Source organism: Capra hircus, chromosome 7 (assembly GCF_001704415.2).
Source record: "Capra hircus breed San Clemente chromosome 7, ASM170441v1, whole genome shotgun sequence".
NCBI classification, from domain to species: domain Eukaryota; kingdom Metazoa; phylum Chordata; class Mammalia; order Artiodactyla; family Bovidae; genus Capra; species Capra hircus.
In genome coordinates, this window is record NC_030814.1 from 23917782 (window position 1) to 23931032 (window position 13251).

The window sequence follows — 13251 nt, forward strand, 5'->3', positions numbered from 1 at the left end:
CTTTTTGTGGTTTGCTAGTTTTTCTAATTCCTTGGCCAAGCCTGCAAGAATTCATTTCTATGTCCTGAACACAGAAGGTGATTGAAGCTCATGAAATCTGATAGAAAAATTGTGACTCAGTGATAAATAAAAAATCATATTTAGTTGGTTGTAGCCTGTTTTTCAGATTAGTGAAGATAAGTTTAAGTATGTTCATTAGACTTTTAGATTTCTTCTAGGGGATTTGAATGTCATATTGGCACCATCTATAGATACTTAAGGTGAAGTACACCCACAATGATTTCATTCTATGATAATTTTTAAATCTATTTTATTTGTCTGTTTTATTTAAGCTAATTAGTATAAACTCCAATCAATCAGGAGTTACTAAATAGTTAAATCTAAGCCACAACAAGCATTAGCCTAGTTGGGTAAAAACCATCAGGTAGACATTGTTCTTCCTTTTGCCAGTTTGTATTCTGAGCACACAATATCTATGCTTTTAGTATTTTATTGAACTCCTATAATGTCTGCAAAAAGTTAAAATTTCATTTTTAATAGTGAGTAGCAAATCATTTTCATGTTTAAATCAAAAATTAACATTTCATTTTAATGATGAGTTCCACTAAGCTTATCTTAGGAGTTTTAAAAGGAGAATTGATTTTTTCCTAAGCACCATTTCTTGAAATTTTCAATGCTCAAATGCAAAAGTAACACCTGAAGTCAAAGACACGTCTACATGAAATTCATGAGTAGAAGTAGAAAACAAAAAATAATTTGTTTAGATGAATGAACCTTATCAATGTGTAGGGAAACATATATAGTTGAGACTTTGTTTTGTGGATTTAGATTCTAATCTTCCAGGCACAGTAACAATTAACGGGAATATGTCAAAGGTGGTATATTTGTCAATAAGATTTGATGAACATAGGAAGGGGCAAGCACATTAATTAAAGACATTTGAAGAAAGAGGGCATGTCTGAAGTCATGTTTCTGGAGGAGGAAGCCAAAGAAAACCCCTGCATGTTAAGTGTATGCTCAGGAATTATTTGCTAAACCTTGCTCCTTAACGAATAACTATAGTGAATAGAATAATAACAATTTGACTGAACCTGAGGAATCAAAGGAGTAACTTTTAAAGACAAAAGTGAAGTCACTGAACTTACTCTTCTTACTGTTTTATTGATTAGCCATTTGTTTCATTGCTTTAACTGTGTTGAATGGGTATTTTGGAAGACAAACAATGAAAACTACACTAACTCTATACATAATTAAATGTTTCTGCGACATCGTTTTAAGTTCCATTGGTTAGTAGTCCCTCAAAGATTTTGCACTTTTTCCAAGAAAGTATTTCATAATGCCATTCGCAGCAACATGGATGCAACTAGAGATTAACACGCTAAGTGAAGTAAGTCAGGAAGAAAAAAACAAATACCATATGATATCACTTATATGTGAAATCTAAAAAATGACATAAATGAACCTATCTATGAAACAGAAACAGAATCAGGGACACAGAGAATAGGCTCGTGGTTGCCAAGGGACTGGGGGTGGGAAAGGGAAGTATTGGGAGTTTGGGATTAGCAGATGCAAACTGGTGTATATAGAATGGATCAACAAAAAGGCCCTACTGTAGAGCACAGGGAACTATATTCAGAGTCCTGTGATAAACCATAATGGAGAAGAATATGAAAAATACATAGATGGATGTGTTATATATATGTGTAACTTAGACACTTTGCTGTACAACAACAATAAACACAACCTTGCAAATCAACTTTATTTCAATAAAATAGAAATAAAATTTGTAACAAGCACATCAGTATTCATCAACTTAGAGAAACCTACATCTCTCTAAATGACTTAAATGTTTTAAGATATTTCCAAATTAGCAAGGGAAAAATGTGAGAATGTGTTCCACTGATTTCTATGATAATCCTGTAATAATGGATAAATTAAGCCATTAGAAGAATGCTGGCAACTGAGGTATTCTGATTAATTGCATTTTTCTGAGGAACAGAGGTCTAGTTTCCAAATCTTTCTTTGTTCTTACTGTCACTAAAAGGAAGACACATTAACTCATTTTAGTAAGCACTAAGCACTACATGTTTAGAAGTAGTAGGAGATATTTAGAGTAAATGTATACTACCTAGGTATAGCCCATTCATTTCCATTTATTTACAATCCTAAAATATGAGCTTATTTTGTTTGGCTTTGCTTTTCCATTCTCAGAGTTACAAGCTCACTGTAATTGGAGTCAAAATAATAAATTAAGCCTTATAGATACTTTCAGTTATAAATAAAAGTGATTTACAAGGATGCTATCAATTGTGTTGCATATATTATGGTGCTTTGATAATATAAACTTTCTGCAACCCTATTTGAACTATTAATTTATCAAGTGGACTCATTTAAAAAATGTGAAACCAACTTTTTAAAACTTTAAAATAATGTATCTTGGAAAACCCAATAGGCCCAGTAATGGTGAGTTTCTGTTGAAATTATTACAGTTTCTGAAGTTTAGTGTTATAAGTTTTTACTATTCTACTGTTGTTATTAATTTATTTGTATACCAGATGTCTATGCAATATTCCATTTTTTGAATGTTTATGGAAGAAAAGTTAACATGCTGTCCTTTAAAATACAGTCTTACTACTTCTCATGTGGGAGGAAATATTCCTCAGCATTGTTCTGGAAGCAAGATTCCATGACGGAAAATCCAAGTAGGTTTCTGTGAGATGAGAAGAAGGGCTGAAAGCGAGCTTGACAGTCCTTGCATCTGAAAAGCTCTCAATCTGTGTTTTAAGGATTGAATCATTGCTCTCCCCTTAGAGGAATGTTAAAAACTGGGACAAAGAGCTTTCTTTGCTCTCCTGTATTTTGCTTTTTGGACTTCCCTGGTGGCTCAGAAGGTAAAGCATCTGTCTACAATGTGGGAGACCACCGCACCTCTTTATCTGTACTTTTTTTCTTTTTTATACACTCATTTATTACCTAATGTCATATTTTTCTGCAAGTAATAAGATGGTATTTTCTGCAAATGGACACCAAGCACAAACAGTAGTGTCTAAATAACCCCCTGGAGTTGAATTTATTAGATTTTCCCTGCTTAGCTCTTCTTTCACATATTTGTGCTGTTAACAGAGAGAATGAGTCAGATAATTTAACAAGTAAACATGTCATTGAGTCATACAATGGAGAACTGGATCCCAAACATGTCTTTTATATGATAAAATTAACATTAAACATTATCATTAAAAAATAAATTTACTGATAGCCTCATCCTAGTATTTATTTTTTTTTCTCAATTCTTCCAATCATATATGCCAGTGAATTGGCATTATTTTTATCCTTTAAATGCCATGGTCTTCTTTGGTGGCTCAGATGGTAAACAATCCGCCTGTCGTGCGGGACACCTGGGTTTGATCCCTAGGTTGGGAAGATCCCTTTGAGGAGGGCAAGGCAACACACTCCAGTCCTCTTGCCTGGAGTATCCCCATGGACAGAGGAGTCTGGCAGACTATAGTCCATGGGGTCACAAAGAGTCAGACACAACTGACTAAGCACACATGCTATATTGTTTAATCATTTTTTTCCTGAATAACATTCAGAATTACTGAAGCATTTATGAATGGTCTTCTTAAAATATAATATAAAAAGTTGGCATTCTGAAGCACTTATTGCATTCTAGGTATTAAGCTAAACTCAGTATACATATTTTCTTGTTTGTATAAAATAGGTGAGAGGTGGTTGTGTTTATGCTGTTGATTGAGGGCTGGAACAATTAAGCAATTCACTCAACATCGCACATGTAGCAAGTGATGAATCAACCAGATGGTCTGTCCTTAGAACTTATGCCCTTAATCAACATGCGATATTGCTTCTTACAACTAAAAAGATGTATGCCAAAGATTTAAAAACTGGATAATACAAAGGGTTGAAGAAATATAGCCACATTAAAGTTCATGTTAGTTATTTAGATTAATAAATTCTTAATTCCTATACCTGGTTACTTGCTGTGGTTTTCCCTCCTCCTCACTCAAACCTAGGAAATAGCTTTGAGGATGTAATTTAGCATTTCTGAGTTTTTAAATATATTTATATTCTTATCCCTTGGGTTTCGAACATACCAGAAATGGAATAAGTCAGACTTATACTACATAAGACCAGGGATCAGGGGCAGAAACAGAGAATAGTTATAGGTAGGAGAATTTCCATAAAATCAAATCACAGTTAAGTTAATCCAGGTGAATAAATCTACCAGATGGTTTGCCAAATTACAAAAACAAACTGGTGACAACTGTGGGATTAGGTATGACTATAAGAAGGACTTTTCAAATAGCAAAAATTATCTATGGAGAAAACTTGAAAATCATCCCAAAACACATTTTGGAAGTTCTTTGGCTTTAAGAAAAAGACAGCTTTCATTTTTGAAAGAAATTATTTTCTAACTCAGAATGTTTTTATCTTCTCTCTAGAATATTCTTATTTCTGGTGTCTGCTCAGGAATTTCTCTGTCACATCCTTGAGTGTATTGGGCATCTTGAGGAAGAAACAAGATTTTAAAAGTTGTAATTCCCTGGTATACTATGGAGAACAGTGTCTATAAAATGTCATGGGTTAAATACCACACTGAAATTAGAAGAACCAAGGAGGAATTTAGAGACTACAACCTAATATTCTAAAGGCAACAATTAGCGATTGTTGCCTATATATGTCAGATTTAGGGAGGACTACAAACCTGAATGACATTTAAAGGTAAAATAAGAAAAATGTCTGCTCAGAGAGAAAAAGGGAAAAATAATAGGAAAGAGAATACATTAGTTCTGTTCTTAATTGTAGAAAATGAAAGATTTCCTCAACACTTTAAAGAGAGAGAAAGTTCAAGTTATATTAAATAGCGATAAATACATCAGATTACAGTTGATAAAACAGGTGAATAAAATCGTAGGATTATCATCTGAGTATTGAACAAGTAGAAATAAACCTTATTTACAAAGCATTTCACAAGAAGGTCGGCCATCAACTCCTTGATAAAGTTGACTGACATTGTAGTCTGCTTCACTCCAAACATTAATCTATAATTAGGGGTGTTTGTGATTGTATGAAGATGTTAAAACAGTTGATTCAGAGTTAGCAAATCTGCAGTCTGAAACAACAATGTATATATTATTTACTATGCAGTTTCCATAAGTGCAATTGCCCTCTCCTATAACAGTAAAAACCCTCTTCTGTGTTTGGGCTCTGTAAAGAGTTGGCTAATCAAACTGTTTAAATCCAGGTGTACCTTAAACATTTGTTTAACTCAAAACATATAAATGTGCACTTTTTAGCCTTCAGATACAGATTGAAGTCTTTTTCTATGAGAGTATTGCACTGTTCAGACTTCTGCCTCATCTTCCTTGAATAAACAATACATATAATGCATCTTTAAAAAATTTCCAGTTTTGGTGTCTTAGTATCTTTCATATATAGAAACAGTTTTATAGATTCTTGTGAAGCTGAGTACAGAATCATTCTATATTTCTATGATTCTCTCACCTCCCTTCTCTTTTGTCACTCAAGTAATTCAATGGCTATATTTATTTTTTTGTCCTAGACTCTATGAAGTCTTTCCAAAGCATTTAACTTAATTTGCATGTAACAGTGATTTTCTTTTCATACTCATATTTTTCAATTAAGGCAGAATATAATTAAATTATATAATTATAAAGATGATTCCACAGTAGGATACACATTGAAGCTAAATTAATGTTGGCCCAGAAAAGAAAAGTCTTATCTCTCTCCAACAGGCAAATCTGATTAGGTATTTTCAGGCTGACAGGGTGCCTTAACAGTCATTAGGAACAGCGCCTTCTCCTAACTACTTGCTCAAGTGCCCCAACTAGTGGTACAGAATGATTGCTCCCATTCCCGCCATTACACTCACATTCCAGGCAGTAGCAAAAGGGAAAGAAGGGAAGTATGTACTCCTTCACTTTAATGACAAGACTGATAATTTGCACATATTGCCTAAGCACATTTAGTCATCTCCTTGTCATACCTAGTTGCAAAGGATTAAACGTAGCCTTTTAGCTGAGTGACCACATGTTGACTAAAAATTCTATTGTTATGTAAGAATGAAAGATGGAAAGAACAGACATTGAGAGAAGCAAAGTAATCCATAAAATGTTTAGATCTATTTCCAGTGATTCTTTTGAAACCAGGCAAATGTTTTAGCAGGTTTTGCTCTGACTGTCCCCTGGTTATACCACTCCACACAGGGTGAGGAGCTCACAGGGCCAAGAGGACTTGCCTAACAAGAATCATGTGTGTGCTCATATGTTCAGTCGTCTCTGACTCTGCGTCCCCATGGACTGTAGCCCACCAGGCTCCACTGTCCCTGGGATTCTCTCAGCAAGAATACTGGAGTGGGGTGCCATTTCCTCCTCCAGAGGATCTTCCCAACCCAGGGATCAAACCTGTGTCTCTTACGTTTCCTGCATTGGCAGGCCAGTTCTTTTCTACTAGTGTTACCTGGGAAGCCCAACCAGAATCATGCACTCCTTTTGAACTTGACTACCCAGGACTTCAAAATTCCCTGTCTGAATAGCCCTGGACCTGCTTCCAGAGCTTCCAGTGGGCCTCTGAAGAAGGAACTACTGCAGGAGTATGAAAACAGCTTGGACAAGCAGGCTGGAAATGTGCCATGTGTGTGAAAGTCCCTGTACAGTCAGAGCTGGAGGCAGGAAGAGAATGGGAGAGTATGAGTCAGCTTGCCTAGGACTAGATAATCCCAATGAAGAACTCAGAGATGGCATAAAAACTGAAAATTGAATCTAGCCTTGAAAAATTGAAAATTGAATCTAAAAATTGAAAATTGAATCTAAAAATTGAATCTTTGAACTCATTATGGAGGTATATTGCCAAAGTAGGAAGATGGTTTCATTTGTCTAACGCTAAGTAACAGACTCTGCCAAAATGTGGTGGTTTGAAACAACAATCATTTCATTGTTCTGGTGAGGATATTCCACAAGGTGTAGGCTGTTGCTAGAGGATCCAGGATGCTTCCCTCATGTATTTGGAGCCTTTGTCAGCTGGGACATCTTGTTTCTCTCCATTCGACCTCTCTTTCCATTTTTGTCTGATCCAAAGAGTCTATCATAAGCTTCTTTATATGGCAGCTTCCTTATTTGGCTGAGTTCTAAGGGCAAAAATGGGAAGATGCAAGGCCTTTTAAGACCTAGGCCCAGAAATCACGTTCCCCCATATACTAGTGCCCAAAACAAGCCATAGGACCAGTCCATATAAAGAGAAGGCAAATAGGTCCAATCACTTAACTGGAGGAGTGACAAAAGGCATATGCGATGGGAAGAAGTGTCATGGCCATCTGAGAAATAATCTACCACAAACATATTTATTTAATAGCTTTGTATTCTTGCCCCAGTATCTGAACACATTAGGCATGTATCTGTCTTTAACCATCCAAATTCCACTTACTTCTGTACATCAAATACTTCTTTCCACACCAAAAATATCTGCATTTTTAGTAGAGAACTTCAAATAGACCTATCTAGCTCTTGCATTCAAATGCAAGGTCTATGGATAATGTTCAATCATTTCCACTTAGTTAGACTCAGTGTGGTCTGGTAACCAATATGATGAAAAGCAAGTTCTATTTCTTTCCTCACATGCATTCCACAATGGTGAAGTAGGGATAGTAATGTTTCTCAAACAGTAAGATTTTAGAAAACACAAAGTTGAGTCATTATTGTTGGAAATAATTTAATCTCCTTCTATTTTCTTTTTTCTTTAAACAGAGATTCAAGGTAGGTGTTTTTTTTCTTTCCCTGTTTGGAAAAATACATTCAAGGAAAAGTACAGTCTGGTCTTATAACTATCATCTTCCTTCTGTTGCAGAAAAAGGGTCTGATAAGCCTGAGAATGGCTGTTTATGTCTTTGGTATGAAACTAACTTAGGAAAGATTAAAATGCTAGTTAACTCTTGCAAAAAATACTCCTCATCTATAATGAACTGAAGTTGTTAAATAGTGCCTTTGGTTTATTTCTTCCAAGTAAAGAACTTAACTCTCTGGGGATACACCCAGGAAGTCAAAACTCTAAGATCGTACTTCACAAAGTATTTAATCATTTATATTAAGGGAATCAAAACATTTGCCTCTTGGAATTCATGGTGGTCTCCCACTTCCTGGGACCATCTTTCATTCTAACATTTAAAGAAAATGGCTCAAATCCCTTTTATAAGATAATACTATCTAGCTTCCATCTACTTCTCCCTTCTTTAGGTTCCAGCTTTCTCTAAAATATTGAAAGAAACGGAGGTTATTTCAGATTTGCTTTTCTCTTGTCATATCCAGGACTCATAATCACTTAACTTCAGGCTTTCATTACTTTGTGGTTGGTTTCCACCTACAGCTTTGGAACTTTGCCTCTCTTCCTTCATTCCCCAAAGAGGTACCACTAATGTCGAATGAATGGGATTCTATGTTAAACAGATTTGTGCTGAAGACTTGAGGAAGACAAGAATCCTCGCATGATCAGAAAACAATTCTGCTGTTGAATCAGTTCAGTTCAGTTCAGTCTCTCAGTCGTGTCTGACTCTTTGAAATCCCCTGAACTGCAGCACACTAGGCCTCCCTGTCCATCACTCAGCTCCCGGAGTTTACACAAACTCATGTCTGTTGAGTCAGTGATGCCATCCAACCATCTCATCCTCTGTTGTTTCCTTCTCCTCCCACCTTCAATCTTTCCCAGCATCAGGGTCTTTTCAAATGAGTCAGTTCTTTGGATCATGAGGCCAAAGTATTGGAATTTGAGCTTCAGCATCAGTTTTTCCAAAAAATATTCAGGATTGATTTCCTTTAGGATGGACTGGTTGGATCTCCTTGCAGTCCAAGGGACTCTCAAGAGTCTTCTCCAACATCACAGTTCAAAAACATCCATTCTTTAGTGCTCAGCTTTCTTTATAGTCCAACCTTCATATCCATATATGACTACTGGAAAGATCATAGCATTGACTAGATGGACCTTTGTTGGCAAAGTAATGTCTCTGCTTTTTAATATGCTGTCTAGCTTGGTCATAGCTTTTCTTCCAAAGAGCAAGTGCTTTTAATTTCATGGTTGCAATCACCATCTGCAGTGATTTTGGAGCCCAAAAACATCAAGTCTGTCACTGTTTCCATTGTTTCCCCATCTATTTGTCATGAAGTGATGGGATTGGATGCCATGATCTTAGTTCTTTGAAAGTTGAGTTTTAAGCCAACTTTTTCACTCTCCTCTTTCACTTTTATCTAGAGGTTCTTTATTTCTTCTTTGCTTCCTACCATAAGGGTGGTGTCATCTGCATATCTGAGGTTATTGATATTTCTTCTGGCAATCTTGATTCCAGCTTGTGCTTCTTCCAGTCTGGCACTTTGCATGATGTACTCTGCATATAAGTTAAATAAACAGGGTGACAATATACAGCCTTGATATACTCCTTTCCCAATTTGGAACTAGTCTGTTGTTCCCTGTCTGGTTCTAACTGTTTCTTCTTGACCTGCTGTTGAATACCCTCCCACAAACCAAGTCCCTGAGAATCCCATCTGTCCAGACTAGTATTGTCCAATCCAGTAGCCACTAGCATCATATGGCTTGAGCACTTGAAATGTGGCTAGTATAACTGAAGAACTGAATTTTTAATTTGATTAAATTTATGTGAGTAGCGGCTATCATTAGATACCACAGGTCTAGAACTCAATTCCTTTTTTTCCCCTTAGATTTTCACTCTTATTTATCAAGTATTAGTAGATAATTACAAAATCTTTGCTACTTTATTTCAAAGAAAGAGATTTCATTTAATTTTTTCTCTAAGTCTTATCTATCTAGATTACCCTGGGGTCCCCACTCTATACAATAAAAATTGCCCAATGTGGCCTATCAAAGTGTTTTCCTAGAACCAAAGAACAAATTACTTTGGTACATGTCTATACCTAGGAAATCTTAAGTAGTTGCACCTAATATTTTGTTTTAAAAGTTAATATTTTCTTTTGATTACAATTTTTCTTCAGTAAAATCTTTGCTGTACTCAGAAAGGAAGGTTGCCCATAAATTCTTTTCATAGGTAATAGTCTAGAAAAGATGAAAACGTATTATCCACTGTCCTATGAAAACTTCATAGGCTACCCAATGTCTATGACTTAAAGTCCTTGAATGAGAAAATTTATAGGCAGTCTTCTCCAAAACCAGAAGAAATCTCTTAAAATGTATGTGTAATTTAAATGGGAGAATAGGCAGCTGTCTATTGAGCAAGAGGGAATGGGTGTGGCCAGAATGTCAAGTTAGTTTTCTATCCTGAGGCTTGTGGCCTTGAAATTCAGGGCCCATTCCAAGATTCTGTCCCTTTGACAACAGTGGACTCCTGTTATGAAAATAATCTTCTTTTCTCAACTTGCTTTTAGGGCCATATTCTGTGTGTACTTGACATGAAGCTTTTCTTCCTAGGGACTTGCCTATTTCTCAAGTTCCTACTTTTATAAAAGGGGAGAGAGTCCCAGAGTAAACGAGAATATGTGCTCACAGAGTCGAAAGGCTTCCATTCCTCTGGAAATGCCCTCTTCCCCCTTTTCTGCCGCTATACTTGATGTTAGAACCTCCCCAGATAAGCCTCAACTTCCACATCATTAAAGTTGACGACTTGGTGCGCTTAGTGCTTTAAGTACCCACCGTTTTCACAATCACAGTAAGTGGGTGACATTTTCATTTCATGTAGTCTTAAGTCTCAACCTCAAAAATAGCTAGAACTCTGAGCTTTGCAGGGCTTCACTGATGGCTGGTGGCTATCCTAGTAAATTGTAAAACAATGATTAGAATTCTAACTCACAAGCGATATTCACCTCTACAATCCTATGCTTTTCCTTGGTTTGCTTCATGTAGACTGCAAGTTTTTATCAGGCCAGGTCAAATATATTCTATTTAAGCTATTCTGTTCCAAGCTGGTAGCAGAATAGTGGTGTTTATTGTCACTGGCCCCAAATCCTCTAACTAGAAGGGAGAACACCACCTGCCCCTATTCTATGGAGTCTTTTTTTAGAAATTTATTTAATTGGAAGATAATTACTTTACAATATTGTGATGGCTTTTGCCATACATCAACATGAATTGGCCATAGATATACATGTGTCCCCCCATCCTGAACCCACCTCCCATCTCCCTCCCACCCCTCCAGGTTGTCACAGAGCACCAGCCCTGGGTGCCCTGCTTCATGCATTACTCGCACTGGTCATCCATTCTGCATATGGTAATGTACATGTTTCCATGCTATTCTCTCAAATCATCCCACCCTCTTCGTCTCCCACCAAGTCCAGAAGTCTGTTCTTTACGTCTATGTCTCCTTTGCTGCCCTGTACGTAGGATCATTGGTACCATTCTTCTAGATCTATGGAGTCTTAAGTAATGAAATTCTGAGACCAGATTTTGGCTGACAACAACTTCTGCCTCGTGTCTAAGCTGGTGCCTCCTCTGTTGGGATGAAGTGTTTTCTGTTGGCTTCCAGTGCCACCTGTCTTTCTTCCTCCTGATGAATTGTCTTTATTAACTGAAAGAAATGTCCTATTTATTTTGAGATATTATACAATTTTACTATAAAAAATCCAGTGCTTCTTTTTTCCAATTAAATTCTCTTTGACAAAGTTTTTCTAACTTCATATGATGAATATATGCATTTATACTGCAAAAGTTGATTGAGCATACAGTATATGAAGATATAGTTCTAGACGCTAGGGATATAGCAGTGAGCATAATTCACACAAATCTCCACTCTCAAAGAGTTTACATTATAGATGATGTAAATAGAAAGTAAAGAGATGGTTATAAGCTCTGTAAAGAACTTTTCTGAAAGGGCAACTGTGAGAATGGAAGGGAAGCTCTGGAAAGTGCTGGTGGGGTAGTTAATACTCTAGGTGAGATGGGCAGGCAAGAACTCACTAGTAAATAAACCTTTGACCAGAGACTTAGGGAGCTGATAGAGTAAACCAGGTAGAAATGCGGGGAAGAGTGTTGCAAAAAGATGGGAATTGCAGGTACAAAGTCTTGAAATGTACAGGAAATAGCAAGATGGTCAGTGCAGCTGGAGTCAAGCTAGGAAGTGGAGCTATAGAAGCTGATGTCAGAGAAAGGTGGGGGGGGGAGGGAGAAGCAGGAAACTACAGTGTCTTACAGATATGTATACTTTGGCTTTTTCTCTGAGATGAGACACCGTTGATAGGTTTGGGGCAGAAGAACAATCCACACCACTGGAGGTGTTTCTCTTCCTTCTCTGTGATGCATATTTAGAAATTTGTGGCTACTCTACAAATTTGTCAATACCTGCTCCAGTGCTGTACGCATGTCTGGGGAGACGCAGGAACATTCAAGTCAAAGAGAGGCCATTAGAATTTCCTAACTTTCTTATATCCATCCATAAATAATCTGAGAGAGTTAAGGTTGGGATACCATTTCCAAAATTTCAGATGAGTCACCAGTTTCTAAGCAAGGAAATGGAAAGATGGTGGAATAATCACTGAAGGAAGATCTTAAATGTCCGCAAAAATGGACAATAAAAAAGCAGAGATATTTGAATCCTGACATGTCAGGAAGCACCCTTGGGGAGAAATAAACCATGCTGTAGGCTAATAAGCCTGGGGGGTAAAAATCCACCATATCTGTAAGAACTATGTTTTTAACCACTTCTCACAATGTGAGTATTAGCCATATATAAGTAACAAAAACAAATTCAGATGAAATTCGGCTACACAGCCGGTTGCCATTACCACACCCACTGCAACCCCCATACATCTGTAGGTCGTCATTATCATCATCCTTTTCCAGGAATATTAAGCAATTTGTCAGAGAACAAACATCTGGAAATAAACCTCTGCTAGCTTGAGCATGTCTTTTTGTTTTATAAACCATACTTCCTCTCTCTAGAAATTATGATTCCAGACCAATTCCTGTATCCTTCAAAGGAAAACAATATTGACAATATGAACTCCAAATTTCAGATGAAACGCTAAATTCACTGTGAATGTGTAGTGAATAAAGACTACTTTAAAGACATTTTAGTCTCTTGTAACAATATGAAATTGTAACATATATTGACAATAAAATAAAGATATAACTTTCTACTTTTTAGCTCTTTATGAAGAGCACCAAGAAGTTTGGAATCTTTTAGAGATAAAATTGAAATATACACAATATGAGTTCATTAAATTAGTTCTGTTATAATCCTAGCACCCAAAGTCAGCCATCATTGAC